Source organism: Crocodylus porosus, unplaced genomic scaffold (assembly GCF_001723895.1).
Source record: "Crocodylus porosus isolate Cpor-Errol unplaced genomic scaffold, CroPor_comp1, whole genome shotgun sequence".
Taxonomy (NCBI): Eukaryota; Metazoa; Chordata; order Crocodylia; family Crocodylidae; genus Crocodylus; species Crocodylus porosus.
The window spans coordinates 76,129,856-76,146,084 of record NW_017728918.1 but is presented as its reverse complement, the minus strand read 5'-3'; positions in this window follow the sequence as shown (position 1 = coordinate 76,146,084).

Genomic DNA, 16,229 nt, shown 5'->3' with positions numbered 1-16,229 from the left:
GGGCATATTTAACACACCAGAGGGTAGGGAATGAATCCAGTGGATCTGGACAGGTTGGAAAAGTGGGTGGAACCGAACAGAATGCAGTTCATAGACTTTAATAGACATGAGGGCTGGAAGGGACCTCGGAAGATCATCGAGTCCAGCCCCCCGCCCAAAGGACAGGAAGTCAGCGGGGGTCATAGGATCCCAGCAAGATAAGCATCCAATTTACTCTTGAAGGTGTTCAGTGTAGGTGCTTGTTCGACCTCGTCATCCCTTGGGGCGCTCTGGTGAACAAACGTTCCCCCAGATGCTGGTGGTCACCCCTGATAAACTTATAGGTGGCCATCATAATAAAACAATTGATATACTATGTAAGATAGTGAAATATTCAGTAGAACAGATGCCTATACCCAGCTTCTACCCTCCAGGTGATTGCTTTAATTACTAAGCTATAGAATCAGGCTAATACTTGTGTGCTGTCTCTGAGTATTAAAGCATATTGATTTTTCTGAATATTTGACTATTCTGTGCAAAGTGGAATGGCTTTAATAGGAGGGATTGATTGATTCTATTTCAAATTATTAGTCTGATCTTGTTTTAGACCTCAGGTCTGGTGTGGACCCCCCAGTTGTCCATTGTGCTCTAGCAGTTGCAGAAGATCATTCACTTGCTCAGGGGATCTTTATTACTTGAGCTGTTCACCATTGTTGAAAATAAGGTGGTTCTTGCCCCATCAAGATTTTTCATGTTGAAAACTTGGGACTAACAGAATAAGGCAGTTAGCTAAATAAAGTTTTAAGTATCTCCAGTTTACTGTCACTTTAGATCTGGAAATGTTATGTGAGAAAATTGTCTAAGTCCCTTTGTGAATCTCAGCCTTAGAAGTTTTGCTCGTCTCCCCCCTAGTTTTCTTGCAGTTGCTGATAATGTGGTACAGGTATGTTAAAGATGACATGGAGCCTTTTGGCAGTGTATTCTATTCTCTGTCTACACGGTGGGTACTTTTACATGTGCTATTAATGCTATAAAGTCTTAACTGCACAGTTAGTCTTCCCTGGGAGCACATCTACACATGCTTTCCATTGGGATCAAATCTGCTCCTAATGGGAGAAGCCCAGTACAGGGTTGCTCCTACCCTGCTCTGCCCCCCTGAAGCAACCAGGAGGAGCTCCAGACTCCCCCCAGGGTGCACACAAGGTCAGGAGAGCTCCTGCTGGCTGTAATGGCAGCTGTCTCCTTGCCCTGTATACATCAGGAAGGTTCCTGATGTGCAGGGGGCCAGGAGACAGCTGCCACTGCAGAGCTCTCCCAGTCCTGTGCCCAACTCACCTTCCCCTATGCAGCTCAGGGCTGCTCAGCTTCCAACTCCTTGTGGGAGCCGGGAGCTGAGCAGCACTGGGGAAGTTCCTTGTTCCTCTGCCCCCCCCCCCAGTGCTGGGGCTAACTGGGAGCAAATTTTTCAAATTTATGGAGGAGTTTTGCAGTTCTACACACGCTACTGGCTGTGTCTACGGGTGCTATTAATTTGAAGAAAAAGACTGCGCAGCAAGCCTACTGGAGGAGCATGTCTCTTGGGAGTGGATTTGCTCACACCCTGCTCTGCCCACCTGCAGCAGCCAGTTGCTGGGGCAGGAGGACATTGTCTTGGCCAGGCTTCAAGGTTGGAGCCTACCCTGGCAGCAAGCAGCTCCCGTGGGACGGCATTATTCTCCCACCCCCTGCTGTTCCCTGGGCTGACCAGGGGCAAATTTGCTCTTGGTCCACCTTTTGCAAGTGGGCTACTGTTCAGTCACTGCTGCGTGGTTAATTTGCAAATACAGGTAGCAAATTAACCTCACAGTTGACTAATTGGCTGTGCATTAAGCATCTGCACATGTAGATGGTGACACTTTTTACCATGCCATTAGTAAACTGCACGTTAACATGTCTCATGTAGATGTGCCCACTTGTGTAATAATATCTACTGCACAGTTAACTTACTACCTGTATGTACAGGGTAGTAGCTAACTACACAATAGACTAATTTACTGCAAAGTACATGGTATGCATGTGTAGATGACGATGCTTTTACTACACAGTAGATAAGTTTACTGAGCAGTAAGGTGTTTCATGTAGATTTACCCACAGACTCTGGCAAGGTAGCTTAAGGTGTGGTGTCAAATGGCTTTAATTCACGTTATCTTAATTCAGGCAAATTAAAACCATTTTTCTTTTGAATTAGTATGTCAGTGCTTTAACTAATGAACTGTAACTTCACAGCTTTAATTAATTTGTTTGAACTTTTCTGCTTGCCCCTGTGTAGATGACACTCCTGTTGAAATTAAGTAATTTTAGAACCTCATTTCATGTATAATAGCTAAATTCTTGCTAGATTTATTTTTGTGTATGACAGTTCCTTTGTTATAAATTAACCTCAATTATTCTTAATGCAATTAAGTATTAAATGCATAATATTGAGCAAAATTGAATTATAAGAAAAAAAATTAAATTATATTTCTTTTTTACCTGACAATGGTGTTAAGAAAGTTCAGTTTCGATGTATGGGGAATTGAGGGACTTTCCCTCTAGATTAGAAGGCCAGAAGGGACTCTTGCAATAGTTGTCCTGACCTTACATAGAACATAATCATTTCTCAAATTAATTCTTCTGTGAACTAGGGCATATATTTTACATGCATGGTTGTCCAGGTAAGCTCAGATGCTGGTAGAAAGCATCTTAAAATTATTTTTAAAAGTAAAAAAAATAGCCTTTTGAAGACAGTATTGACTTCTATACTTCAACTTTGGTCAATATTGTTGGTGTTCATTCTGGAAGGTTGGCTTTTCAAATTGACTTTCTCAAAGGAGTTCATTATCTTGAAACCTGTGACTAATAAGAGATGTTGTGTGCTTTTGAAGTTCAAGGTAATTTCCAGGAAGGTTACCATTACTAAGCAACGGATTCTGTGGAGTGTCTCCTGAAAGGCGAAAGCTACAGCATGAACAAAGAAGTAAAACAAAATCCAGCACAAGAAAAGATGAAGAATGAGAGGGTGATTTAAATGATATCGTTCTAGGGAAAGATCACTCATGGCTTAAAGAACATACAGCTCATCTGTCCAGAAGCCGGCTTTCCTGAGATTGGTTCCCAACTGTAGAAGAACTCGCCTAGGAACTAACTTCACTGCCTTTTGCTCCAAGTGCAAGGCATATGTCTTTGACCTTGCCTTCCCTAATATAAACCCATAGCTGCATACAAATCTAAAAATCAAACTCAACATGCTGCCAAAAAGTACTATAACTTTCACACAGTTTTTCTGAAGAGTGTAACTTTATAACAAAAGTTAATTACATTGCTTGATGAATTGCTGAAATGGGCTCAAACAGTAAACTAACACCTGCGTAGAAAAAACAAAAAACAAAATGCTTGATACTTGAATGATAATGTCACTTTTCAGTATTGGTTTGTTGTATACCTTTAGTAAGTTAAGAGACAATGCTTTGACAATGGAGCCTTACTGGAAGTTGAGAGTAGTACTGACCTTTTGATATTTGGGTGCCTCTTTTGCCTTTGTTCCAGTGATCAAATACTACACCTTGATGAGAGAGCCAAACATTTTTTTTTTTTTTAAATGTTTTGGATTTTTTTGCATGATTTATTTGGACCTTGTCCCTGTCTTTTTTGTGTTTTAATATGAGCAAATGTTCAAATGATCCAGTGTACTGGCACACATTTTGCTTGAAGTGAGTTTCAGTATTCATAGCAAAAATGTTTTCTCATCCTGTCAAGTGAGAATATGGGCAGAGGAACAATTTACCACTAAAAAGAAGAGTATGGTTCCAGCATCTGACCAGCTCCACATTAGCTATTGTGCATGCTCTTATCCTGCAGCAAATTTACTTGGAATAGGATGTTACTATGATTTAGCTTCTATTTATTGTAGCACAGAAATGTGCACACACAAAGCTACCGCAGAGCAACTTACACATGGTAAAGCCCTTCCCCACTTTTACCTGCTAGTAAGCTATTTATATGTCCATACTCTAAGGAAAGCAATACCCCATAATTCAGAATGCATTTTGAATAATTAGGATCAAGCAAGAAAGTAAAATATTTATAATAATTTAATCAATTTTAACAATGAACATACCCAAAGAAACGGAATATTCATAATTGGATTGTAAGAGGAAGAAACTGCAGTATATTTGTCACGTTACTTCCCTTAGTCTTATTAGAAGTAGACTTCCAGGGTTAAGGACACTGGCCAGAAGGCTCATGTGACAGATTTACAGGTTTGTTTGTTTGTTTGCTTGGGTTTTTTTTAGTATTTCTGGTTGAAATGCCTTCATGTTGCAGACCTTGATTTCCCTAAGTTCACAGTATTCAAAACTTGCTGAATAAGGAAAGAAGCATTAACAGAGTCTTCACCAGGACCTAGAATTGCTTGTGTGGGGTGAGACCAGATGTACCTCCAGGCACAAAGGAATTAAAGAGCTGTGTTGATGCTTCAGGTAGGCATGGTACACAACCTGTGGAGGAGACTCCCCAGAGGCTGAGAAAGCAGACACAGGTCCATCACAATGGATGGACCAGCCATAAAAGCAGTGTATTGGCTGGGGATCTCGGCAGCATCTGCAGAAAAGCAACAGACAGGCTGATTTGGGGGTACTCAGGGGCTATATGGCCTGGAGAGAGAACAGCTGAGCTAATTTCAGGGGTGCTCAAGGCTGTGCATATGGACTGGGGACAGAGGAACTGGTTAACCCTTGGAAGGGGACAGGGTCATCTTGCTGCATGGCTTCTGCCCCAATATTGAAGAGGAGCTGTCTATTTTGCTGCTTGGAACTTGAGGTGTGCCCCTTTCCCCTTTTGAAGGGTAAAGTCCATCTCACTGAAGAATGGTGGTGGAGAAGCAGGGAGGGACATGGCTCCCTCCCTACCCTAGAAGCCATGTCTGGCTGGCTTCAGGGAGTGCTCAGAGAGACCAGACACGGCTGAATGTGCCACGCAAATGTTCCCGGGGGAATCCATGACAACTTATTCCTAATACAGAATGTGGAAATTTTTCTGGAAAAAAGCATTTGTTTTAGATTATTTGGCACCATCCTATCAGGTTTTATTTTTAATGAAATTTTATAGAGCTCATCATTTCTTAATTCATTCTTTCTCCCTTTAATACCTTGTATGAGAAGGAATTTTTACTACCCTAATTTTTACAGGTTGGGAAGCATGGCTTAAGAGAAATGTAATGGCTAGATCCACAACAGGGTTGAGGTGCAAAAGTATAAAATTTAAATGCATGCAATTTTTATTCTGTTGCTGTCTAACTCTGAAATTGCCTAAAGCCCATAAATACCTAAGTTTTGGTAAGTAAATTTCCAAGACACCTAAATGTCTGCTTTTTGGGGTATGGACAAAAACATACTTGATGTAGTTTTACACCAGTTTGAATTCATAAAGCAGCTGCACAATTGTTTCAGTCGGCTTTCTCAGTATGCTGTCTAAAATGGAGCCGTGGTGACTGACTGTGTAAGAACATGAATTTTGGGACTGTTTGTCCTATTCTTAGCAGGTGACTGAGAGCTGTCAGAGAAGGAAGAAATCTGTGACAGCAATGAGGATTTGCCTGTTTCAGGACCATCTGCTGCTATTTCTGAGCAGGGCAGCTGAGCATGGAAGAGTTGGAAAAGGGTATTGCTCAGACATAGGATGATCTGCAGTGATGTAAGATTTATGATGTGCAAAGCCATAGTCCTTGATCTGCATGTAGCTGGCCCTGGAGCTTAAGGCAGACCCCCACCTGAGTTCCTTTGACAGTGGACAATTGGCTGATGGGAGCTATTTGGACAATGGTAAACTCCAACTGTTACCCCTCTGTAGCCAACTTGGTTGAAGTGGGCAAGTTACTACTGAAACAGCTGTTTAGAGTTATGCACAGCTTGCATGATGGTGCTCACCTTGAGCTTCCTTATGCCAACCAATACTTGGGAAATACTGATGGATTTCCCTGCTCTCCAGTATTACTGGTATGATTGACTACATGCATACCGTGGCCCTTTGCTCTACCTGCAATAATCAGAAGGGTTATTTCTCTGTTAAGATGCAGGGCATCATAGGTACCCAATGGTGGTTTCACTCATATCATTCTTGAATGGTCCAGGAAAGTGCACGAGGCAAGGGACTTTCCAGCCTGTCTCCTTTATGAGGCAAGGAGTTTTGTATATTACCAAAGTATATAAGATTTACCATTTCCTACTGAATCTGGGCAATCCCATTAGCCTGTGCCTCTCCTACCTGATGAGGCCTGATGTGTGATATAAGGTTTCCCTGCCAGTTGTGGTTCTCAGTGGATGCTAGCTCTAGTGTCTCATACACTGTGACAACCATTAAGCCTCTAACTCCCAACTGTCCCCTACTGATCTACCAGACTTATTTTTGTCATTGAACTTGCCATCACTGTGCTAGTAAGTTGAAACAGTCCAGCCTAACCCTGAGTATTCTCCACCTTCTCTTTAGGAAGCCAAATGTACCATCAAGGTAACTCCTACAGTGATAAAAGAAATATTCCTTCCTGGCATACAGATGAGGAAAAGCCTCAGTTTGCAACTTAAACTCTTTCTCACACCCTCCTATACTATCTTTAGTCAAAGTAATTATGTTTAAAGAAATTGATAGGAAAATAAAGATTCTTGAATTTTACAAATAATCAAATTAACTATGTAAACATAGGGGAATAGAATCCCTTTAAAAAGTAGAGGGAAGGGAGAAATAAATTGGATGGGATGGGTAAATCTGTTTCCTCCTTACAAAACTTTGTCATTGGTGGCATGGAGGGGAATAGCTTCTGCAGTGTCCAAGGGTTTTAGGAGTAGAATGATGTGGAATGTGGGTAGTATGTGTGTTGTAGCATCACAGGAGGAGGGCTCACAGGGCTGGGATCTGTGTAGAGAGATGTGTAGCCCTATCCATTTATGACTAATGGTGCAGCTTCCAGAAACTGGGTTTAGCAGCTGCTAGATGAGGGCTGGACCATCTTAACCCACCAAGAAAAGAGGTGGTGGGTAGCTGGGGAAAAACACTTGGAGCTGGTTGTGATGCACAGTGGGGCTGCTTCTGATAACTTGAGGGTTGTTGCTGAAAAGCTGAGATAAGGTGATGGACTTCTACCCCCAGGCACTGGCAGTTTAAGATTATTTAGCAGCAATGACTGTATTTCTCTCTTTTGTCCAAGACTCACCAGCAGTTCCACTGCTTCTGTTGCCCTGGCAACAGCTTCTTTTATTATCTCCTCTGTCCACTTTGCCTGTACGGTGCCAACACACTTGGCCCATGTGATTGTCTGCATCATCTGGTCAAGTCTGCAGCATGCTGGTGCTTTATCGTGGACCTCCTGCTCTTCAGGATCCCCTCCTTCATCCTCCTCCTGTTCTTCTGTAATGCAGTGATTCTGTAATGCATTGCAGCCCATGGTCCTGCCCAGTTGAAAGGTTGCCAGAGGTTGGCCCTGAGAGAAATGTATCAAGCACTTGTTTTATCCTCACCCTCAGAGATTTTGATAGTCCAGTAATTTCTAGGATGCTGTTGCTGTTCACTTTCCCCTGTTTATGCAGAATATGGTAACAGAGTTGACTTTTGCAGTGGCCCCTGCAGCCCAGCTATCTTGATGCTTTTCATCAGTGGGACAGGAGAGGTTATGATGTTGTTTATCCCATTTGACACCGTCTAGGTTGCTTGCAGCTCCAGTACAAGATGCATGATTCCTGTGGGGACAGATAGTTGGAGTGGAAGGGAGTGTTGCACCACAGGTGGGTTGTGTGTGTGGGGAGGGTGGAGGGGAGGCAATGCTACTTGGCTTTTTCTTCATTCATCAGGCAGATCACACTGTGGGTGAATGGACTTGGCCAGAAGCATGACTAGCAGTTTTTGTATCCTGGGTTGCAGCAGTGACTGGGGCAGCAGTGGTGGCTGGGCCACTGGTACTGTCAGCAGTTGGTTGGACCAGCAGTAGCAGCAGCCCAACCAATCTTGCATGCCCTTGAAGTCAGCACCTAAGGCTGATGTCCCACTCACCCATGCCTAGTTATGCTACTGGACATAACCCTGGTTCATCACATGAAGGGGTGACAGAGGTACAAATTCACCAATTTCAGGGAATTTGACATTCATTTAAAATATTTAAAAAAATAACCAAATCTTAGAAAAGTAGTCCTGGATGGGACTTCAGGAGGTCATCTAGTCCAACCCCCTGCTCAAGGCAGGATCATCCCTAACTAAAACAGGTAAGTATTTTCCTAACCTGCTCTTAAAAACTTTTGAGAAATGAGGATTCCACAGCCTCTCTGGGCAGCCTGTCCTAATGTTTAACCATCTTCATAGTGAGAAAATTCTTTATAATATCCAACCTGAATTTCCCATGTCACAATACTCTCTCTCCTCCTTATAACCACTTGCCAAATAGTTGGAGATAGTTAGCAAATCACCTGTCAGTCTTTTCAGCTACAAACTAAATGATCCCAGTTCTTTCAACCTTTCATGTTTCTCAGGCTACTAATTATTTTTGTTGCTCTCTATTGGATTCTTGTACACTTTTTTTTTTTAAAGCAAGCTGCCCGAAGTGGGACACGGTACTTCAGATGATGCCCCACTTGTGCTGAATAGAGTGGAAGAAACACTTCCCTTGATCTGCAACTGATATTTCTATTAATACAACCAGTATTCTACTAGCCCTTTTTGCAACAAGACTGCACTATTGACTCATATTCTGTTTATGGACCACTAAGCACCAGGTCCTTTTCTGCTGTACTGCTACTAGTCCTTCCCTAGTCTGTCATGTGTCCCTCTACCTAAGATCTCTTGAGTATATATTGAAAACATTTTATGGAAGCGGCATGTTGACTGCCCTGGTTCCCCCGTTTTACCTGTGGTAAGTTAGGGTGATAGGTCTGTGTCGTGTCAGGATTGACAGTAGTTTTATGTAGAATTTAAGACTATAGGATGGTTTGTATAGAGATGATCCTGCCTCAGGCAGGGGGTTGGACTAGGTGATTTCCAACCCTACTTCTTTATGATTCTGTGCATACACAGGGCTTTAATAAGTTCTTATGTGATGGCATTAAACCACTACCCAGTACTCAACATGGTATAAACATTCCTGTCTTATGATGGAAAGAAATGTTTCCTTTTTTTACTCTTCAGATTTTCACACTTGTCTTTCAAACAGGTCAAACAATGCGTGTATATGTGTAGAATTAGACTTGATCCTGAGCCACAGACCAGAATTTGTGGAAGTCTGGATCACAGCTGAATTCATATTTTTTTGGCTTTAGTCTGGAACCAAGGTTTTCAACCTTTTTTGGTCAGTGTACCCCCGGCAGCCAGTTGAGAAGGCAGGAGTCCCCTGGTGGCCAGACAAGCATGGGGGAGGCAGCAGCCAATCAGCAACTGGTGTCCCCCGTGGCAAATCACCAACTGTGCCAAGTACCTCCTGAGGCCATCTCGAATACCCCCAGGGGTATGTATATCTGCAGCTGAAAACCCCTGGTATAGAATAGTAGAATCTTAGTGTAAATTTCCCTGATAATGTAATTTTAGGTGTCCATTGTAAAAGACCCAATGTTAAGAAAAGGTTAAGGACCTACTTTGTAGAGATCCCTCCATTTTTTATTTTCTAAAATTGCATAAGAACCATTAGTTATGTGAAAACGTAGTCTTTTGAGTCTGAATCCCTGCTAACTTTGCTGAAGTTCAGATCCATGGTTGTACAGAAGAGCCCTGGGGGTTCATCCCTATTTAAAGGTTGTATCCTCTGTCTGATGCATCTGCTGACATCATGTGACAGGTAACTCTCAAATTTTTCAAAAATATCTAGTTATTTAAAGAGTATGAGCTATTACCTAGGAAGCATTACTATCTTGTTACAGGCTCTGTGTTCTCACAGGCATAAAACTGAAACAATAAAATACATTGCTCTTATACCTTGGTCTACACTAACTGATTTCACAATATATTACTTGTAATCCTGAAATATTTTAAAATGCTGCTATAGATTATTTAAGTATCTGCTTCCGATGCTCTTATAGAGACATTTGGGTCACACCTAGCTAGGAGGTGCACAGAGCCACCTGCAGGCAGCAGCCCAAGGGGAGCCAGGGGCCTGGGTGTCCATGCCCATGAAGACCAACTCAGCCAAGGGGATGAGGACCATCCATCTAGGCCCTGGAGTCATGAGTTGTTGGGGAAGGGAGCCACGCATGGGAGGGGAGCTACCCCAGCTGTGAGGCAGTTTATCCTCAGGGAAACTTGCTAGCTAACTGGTTGTTGAGGCGCCTTGTATTTTGTGGGAGAATGCCTCATATTTTTTGACACCGTGCCTTATGTTTTGTGGACATTTTAACTTTGTTTAAGAGAGTGTTAAGTATAAACTTCTTAAGGGACACTGCTGAGACCCCTTCCCTGATAGTTATATATGCTTACCTATACACACCTGTGCATATTTGTGTTTGAATGCTCTTTAACTGAATTTATTTGTGTCTGCCTATATTTACTTATTGTTTATCCATTTTAGATTCACTGTTTATCAACCCCTTGCTTGGGGTTACCTGAAGGGGTGTAATCTTTCAGCCTTTATCTGCAGGACATAGCAATATATGATACGTGTACGTGTGTATATATGTAATTAAAATTAATTTTCTTTAGATTTTGTGTATATTAATAAATATGCACATAATTAATCTTCCCTTGTCCTGGCCTGACTATAGGGAGTAGAGGGATCTGGCCTGCACTTTGCAGATTCCTCTTGCAGCACTCCTGCCTTGCCACCTATCCCTTCTATCTGGAAAGGGGAGCACATTACTTGGGTGCACCCGGGTTACAATATACTACTTTATTGTACTACTTTTAGTACTTAATCTACTTAATTTCATGGCTCTATCTGTTGCATTCAAGGGGACAATTATCAGTAGTCTCTTCTTTTATATGTAGCCCAGATAACTTGGGTATATACTCTCCTTCTCCAATTGAAGGGGAGTGTTAGCTGGCAGGTGTGCTTGGGGTGGGACCTGCAGACCACTCAGTTTCCCTCCGTCCCTATAGAACTAGGCCAGGACAGTCAAGGGACTTAACTATATACACATTTATTTACATTCACTTATCACAAGGGAACGGAACATAGAAACAAATACATATTTGTCCTGCGGAGCAGCAGAAAATGCTGCCTCGGGAGAGAGACAATATCCAGTTCCTCTCTCTGGCCTGGGAGCCTGCAAAGGCAGGATCAGAGAGGGTCTGATTGTGTGGAGACTCCACGCCTCGGAAAACCCTCCTGCAGCCCAATGACCGGCTGGGTGAGCACAGCAGAGCTGGGGGGGGGACTGCCAGAGTCTTCCCTATTTTCCCTGATGGGTGAGGGGCTCCAGGGGCAGGCAAAGCCCAGGGAGGGGCTGCGTTTGCTGGGCAGCGAGGCTGTGCAGGACAGGAGAGCTGCTACAGCCTGCAGCTCAGACACTGCTCTCTGCTGAACTGGGGAAGGGGTCAAAAGCAGGAGAAGGCTGTCTTGCAGGGACTGCAGAGGAGGAGCTGCCACCTGATGCCCGGAGACCCCAGGAGCAGAGACTTACACCAGCACCAGGGAGCATCCACAGGCCATGTGCAGAGACACAGACAGTTCCACTCCCTGAGACACCCCACCAGGGGCAGTGCACACAGGATCCCCAGTACACCATGTGCTAGTGAGAGACTGTAAATAAGTTCTTGAGGGTTTTTTAGTGGGTATATCAATGTGTTTATTTAATGGTTACCTGTTATGTTGTAAATAATTAAATCTTGTAAATATTTTGAGAATTGTCTGCAAGGGTGCTTGATTGTAAGGGGAGGCTTTCCGCTCGGGGGCACTGCAGCAGCTTCCCTGGGGGGCTGGGCAGTGCTACTGGCTACCGGGTAACCCAGGATCCCACTATTCAGGTGAAGGTGTGTGTAGTGTTGCACCCAGGATTACATAAACAATACCCTCCGGCTAAATGACATAAAACCTTACACCAGTACTCCAGATACAGGTAAGTTACAGGTAAGTAGCTGATCTGAAACAGATAAACCCCAAAGATAAACTCAATCCTGAGGGGAAACCCCAATGTCCTTGGGCTTTTCCCAAGCCCTACAAAGAAGCTGGTAACTTTAGGGGGCCCTCTCAGTGGGACCTCCCCTTTCAGGAGCCCTTCACTAACCAGGGGGGACTCCCTTCCCCTGTGGGAATCCTCTTTTCCCTGCAACTCACGGCTTCCAGGCCTGGAGGGTGGGCCTCATCCTCTGTGCCAGGCTGCTCTCTCGCCTGCTGTGGGCTTCAGGGGGGTCACTGTGCCCTGGAACAGGGATCCTCTGTGCAGGGCTTCTGGGGCCTCTGCCTTGGCTCTGTTGGCTGGCTCAGTAGTCCGATCACTGTCTGGCTCTCTGGACTCAACCTTTTGCTATGGGTTGGAGGCCTGGGCTGCCTCATGTAGCACCAGACTCAGTTCGCTCCTGGACCATCCGTGCAGCGCCTCCTGCACCACGTTCTCAGCCTCGTACCGGGGGTTGAGGAACTGAGCTGCCCAAGCGCTCCAAAGGTCCTACTCCATGAATGGTCCCGTGCACCATGTCTCTGGCCGCACACCAGAGGTTGCAGAACCAAGCTGCCTCACGCAGCTCCCAGGGTCTGGATGCTGTACACCTTGCTGCACACCAAGCACACCTAGCTGCTGGAGCCATCTGCCGTTCCCCGCTGATGGAAGTCTTCACAGGCGCTTCTAGGCTACTGCTTTGCCCTGCTGAGCAGCTTTTCTCAGCTCTTCTAAGCCCTGCTCTTCTCTCTCCCGGATGTGCTCCCCTCATGATGGGCACACAGCTCCTTTTATACTCTCCAGGGCTCCGCCCCTGAAGGCTTCTGGACCTGAGTGTTGCAGTCTCCAATCAGGTCCATGGGGGGAGGGGACTCCTCTCCTCTCCTCAGGAAAGGGGTGTGACTGAACTCCTCTTGCTGCTTCCTGGTTGGGGGATGAGCTCCATCAATCAAAACAGCAAGATTTCAAGCCTGGGACTCAACCCAAGCTCCAAAAGACATGCCTGCTACATATACTTTGTTTGATTTAATCAGAAAGCAGTGACCACTTCATACAGGCACATTTTCATCGCACTGAATAGGCTGGATGTGGCTTGTCCTTTTCATTACTCGAAATATAAATTTTCTACCCCCTATAGCCCCACAGGGCAGCACAGAGTCCAATCCTGGCATGTGGGGGCACAGTAGGTCCCCAAAGCCCAATCCCAGCTGAGTGAGGGTGATTCAGGGCCCTGAAGCCCAATCCCTGCCAGGCAGAGGCAGTGTGGGGCCCCCAGAGCATTTCCTGGCTAGGTAGAGGGGGTTTAGGGCATGATCCAGCCTGAAGGTCACCCTGTGCCATTCATTTGGTCTATGTGGGCAAAATGGTGAGCACTGCTGCTATAGATAAACTGAATGAGAGAGGCATAAGATCTTATGAGCAATAGCTCACTTCATCAGAAGCTATGAAAGGACAATGATTTATTATTTAGTGATTTGGGGTTTGGCAGTGAGAGAGACTATTCTCTGTGCTGGTAGGGGACAGGACAGGAAGTAATGGTCTTTAATGGCAACAAAAGAAATTTAGGTTGGATATTATACTGGAGATTGCCTATCACCAAACTTTATAACCACCCTTCATGTATTTGAACACTGTTATCAAACCTGTCATCACAAACCTAAGAACATTCAGGCTTTAGACAGACAAGACTACAGCCTGTCTACGATCACACAGAATTAAGGTATAGTTACCATTCCGTTAATGATTACGCTTTTTGTATACCAAATAAGATACAATTACACTTCCATGTGTTCCTTCATTCCCTCTCAGCAGATAAGGTATCACTGCCACCCAAGTCAGATAAAAAGACAAGATTTGGTCTACAGTCCAATTTTTTATTGTTCACATCCAAAGTATAAGAAATAAACACTTGTTTCAATGTCTATCTAACCACCTACAATAACACATTGCAGATTCTCACCTATACCGGTTGGGGAGACTCAGGAGAAAATAAATTAACTATTAAGACGGAGAGCAAAATAAGCATGGTTGTAGCAGGAATCTAACAAAATTGCACAGACTAGATAATAGTACTCTGATCAGTTCCATGTCTTTTTATTGTAATATATTTTTAGCTCATGTATCATTTTTCTTCTGAAGAATTCTGGAATAATGCTTAGTGACAAGCCTGAGAAATGAAGACTTAACACTTTTTTCTTCCAAGTGAGTAGGTCATCCTAGTCACATTACAATTTAATTTTTGTATGCTCCCAGCCAGGGATATTTTATGCAAGTATTCGTAGTCTTATATAAAATGCATGCCTTAAACAGTAGGGTGTCCTACTGAGCTCATTGCACAGCTGAAGACTGTAGGTTACTTTATATAGCACATCTTTTATTTTACATGTAAGAAAATACATTACGGTGTAGCATATAAAAATCAATGCAATCTAAAAAATTATATGTTCAGTATTGATGGCATGGTCATGGTTAATGCAGATAGGACAGCTATTATGGCTTCAGTAGTAATACTTTATTACTGAGTTAGAACCTCCTCTAAAAAGAAATGTTTGTTAGAACATTTTGCCTAAAGTGTTTAGCTAACATTTGGCTATCTTGAAAGGGAACTTGTCAGGTCTTGGGATTATTCTGTCTACAGTTGAGCAAAGGAATATTGGAAGTGACACACAGTGAAAGCTTTTATTTGGCCTTTCCCTCTACAGTAGGCCTGTTCTAACATAAAGATTGTACAGTCATTCCTAAATGCACATTTTGTGCACAACCCCCCTTCCTCCCCGCTCAATATTGATCCATTGTGGTCATCAAGTTTGGCACTGTCTTCCTTGAGTATAACTCTTAGATGATTGGAATTTTTAGATAACCAGCACCCCCTTCCCCCAGCTATTCCCCACTCATGCTGGATAACAGATTTTACTGTACACTAACTGCTGGGCTATTGGGTTAAAGCACATGACAGCAAACCTCCATCCCCACTCTTCCTCCATTTTGCTGTGTGATGGGTGATTCTCTGTTGCAAGAGGGCAAAATAAAATCCTAGACTGTGCTTAAGTGCCAAAGACTGAGCTACACACACGCTATTTAGGTGCATAAAGTGAAAAAAGATTGTGCTCTTAATGTCTATCTTGTGGATAGGCTTAGACAGTGTGTGTTTTCTTGAATTCCTTATAACTAAGTGCACATTTGCTTTTACAGGCTTGTATCTATAACATAGAAATAGGGCCATTATAGATAGTTTCCTGAACATAACTACATATTTAATACCACTTCTTGTCTACTTCACAATAATGTCAGAAACAAAACTAACTGTAAAAAAGGTACTTTGTTTTTGCACTTACCTGCTCTGTAATGTCTTGCAATTGACAGCTGCTTTGTCGACTGCCAAGAACAAGCTTTAACTGCTGTCATCTCTTTAGAGGCAATGCCAGGATGCAAAGTAAGCTGAGTTCAGTTTTTCTTTATCATGCATATTCTGTGGCAATCTTATTCCAGATTCTTTGAGGCTACTGAAAATGTAGGAAGATGCTGACCAGAAACACAGCTTGGATTTCTGATATCAAGCTGGAGCCTGCAGTATGGTGATTCTTTTTAAGAATATCCTTCACTCTTAAACTATTCTCATAGTGTCTGATAATATAACTAGCCCAGCTATCTAGTTCAGTGATTTAACAAGGGTGCTGCAGTTCACAAGGCAAACCCAGATTTTTCAAATAGGAATCCATAATGCTAAGAACATTTTGACCTGTTGTGATCTGAGTTTTTTGCAACAGAAACATTGCTATATTATTTTTTATAGTGAAAAAGCTAAGTGCTTCAGTTTTCTGAGAGGCTCCTGGAGTCTGAGCAGTGTCTTGAATCTAAAAAGGTTGAGAACCACTGATCTAGTTAAACTGGGCTTACACTTACTTTGTAAGAGTAAACGTACTTTCTAAGCTGGTATCTACACTGACTCTGACCCATAGTTTGTAAGAATGCAGATGTCTGCGAAGGCATCCTGTTTCTTTCATCCATTTATTTCTTGGCCAGTATTTTATAGTTTCTAGGGTCAAAAGGGACCTGAGCAGACCATCTAGTCTGACCCCCTGCCATGGCAGGAAAGATTACCTGGGTCAAATGACCCCAGCAAGGTGTTCATCTAACCTCCTCTTAAACACCCCCAGGGTAGGAGCCTGCACCACT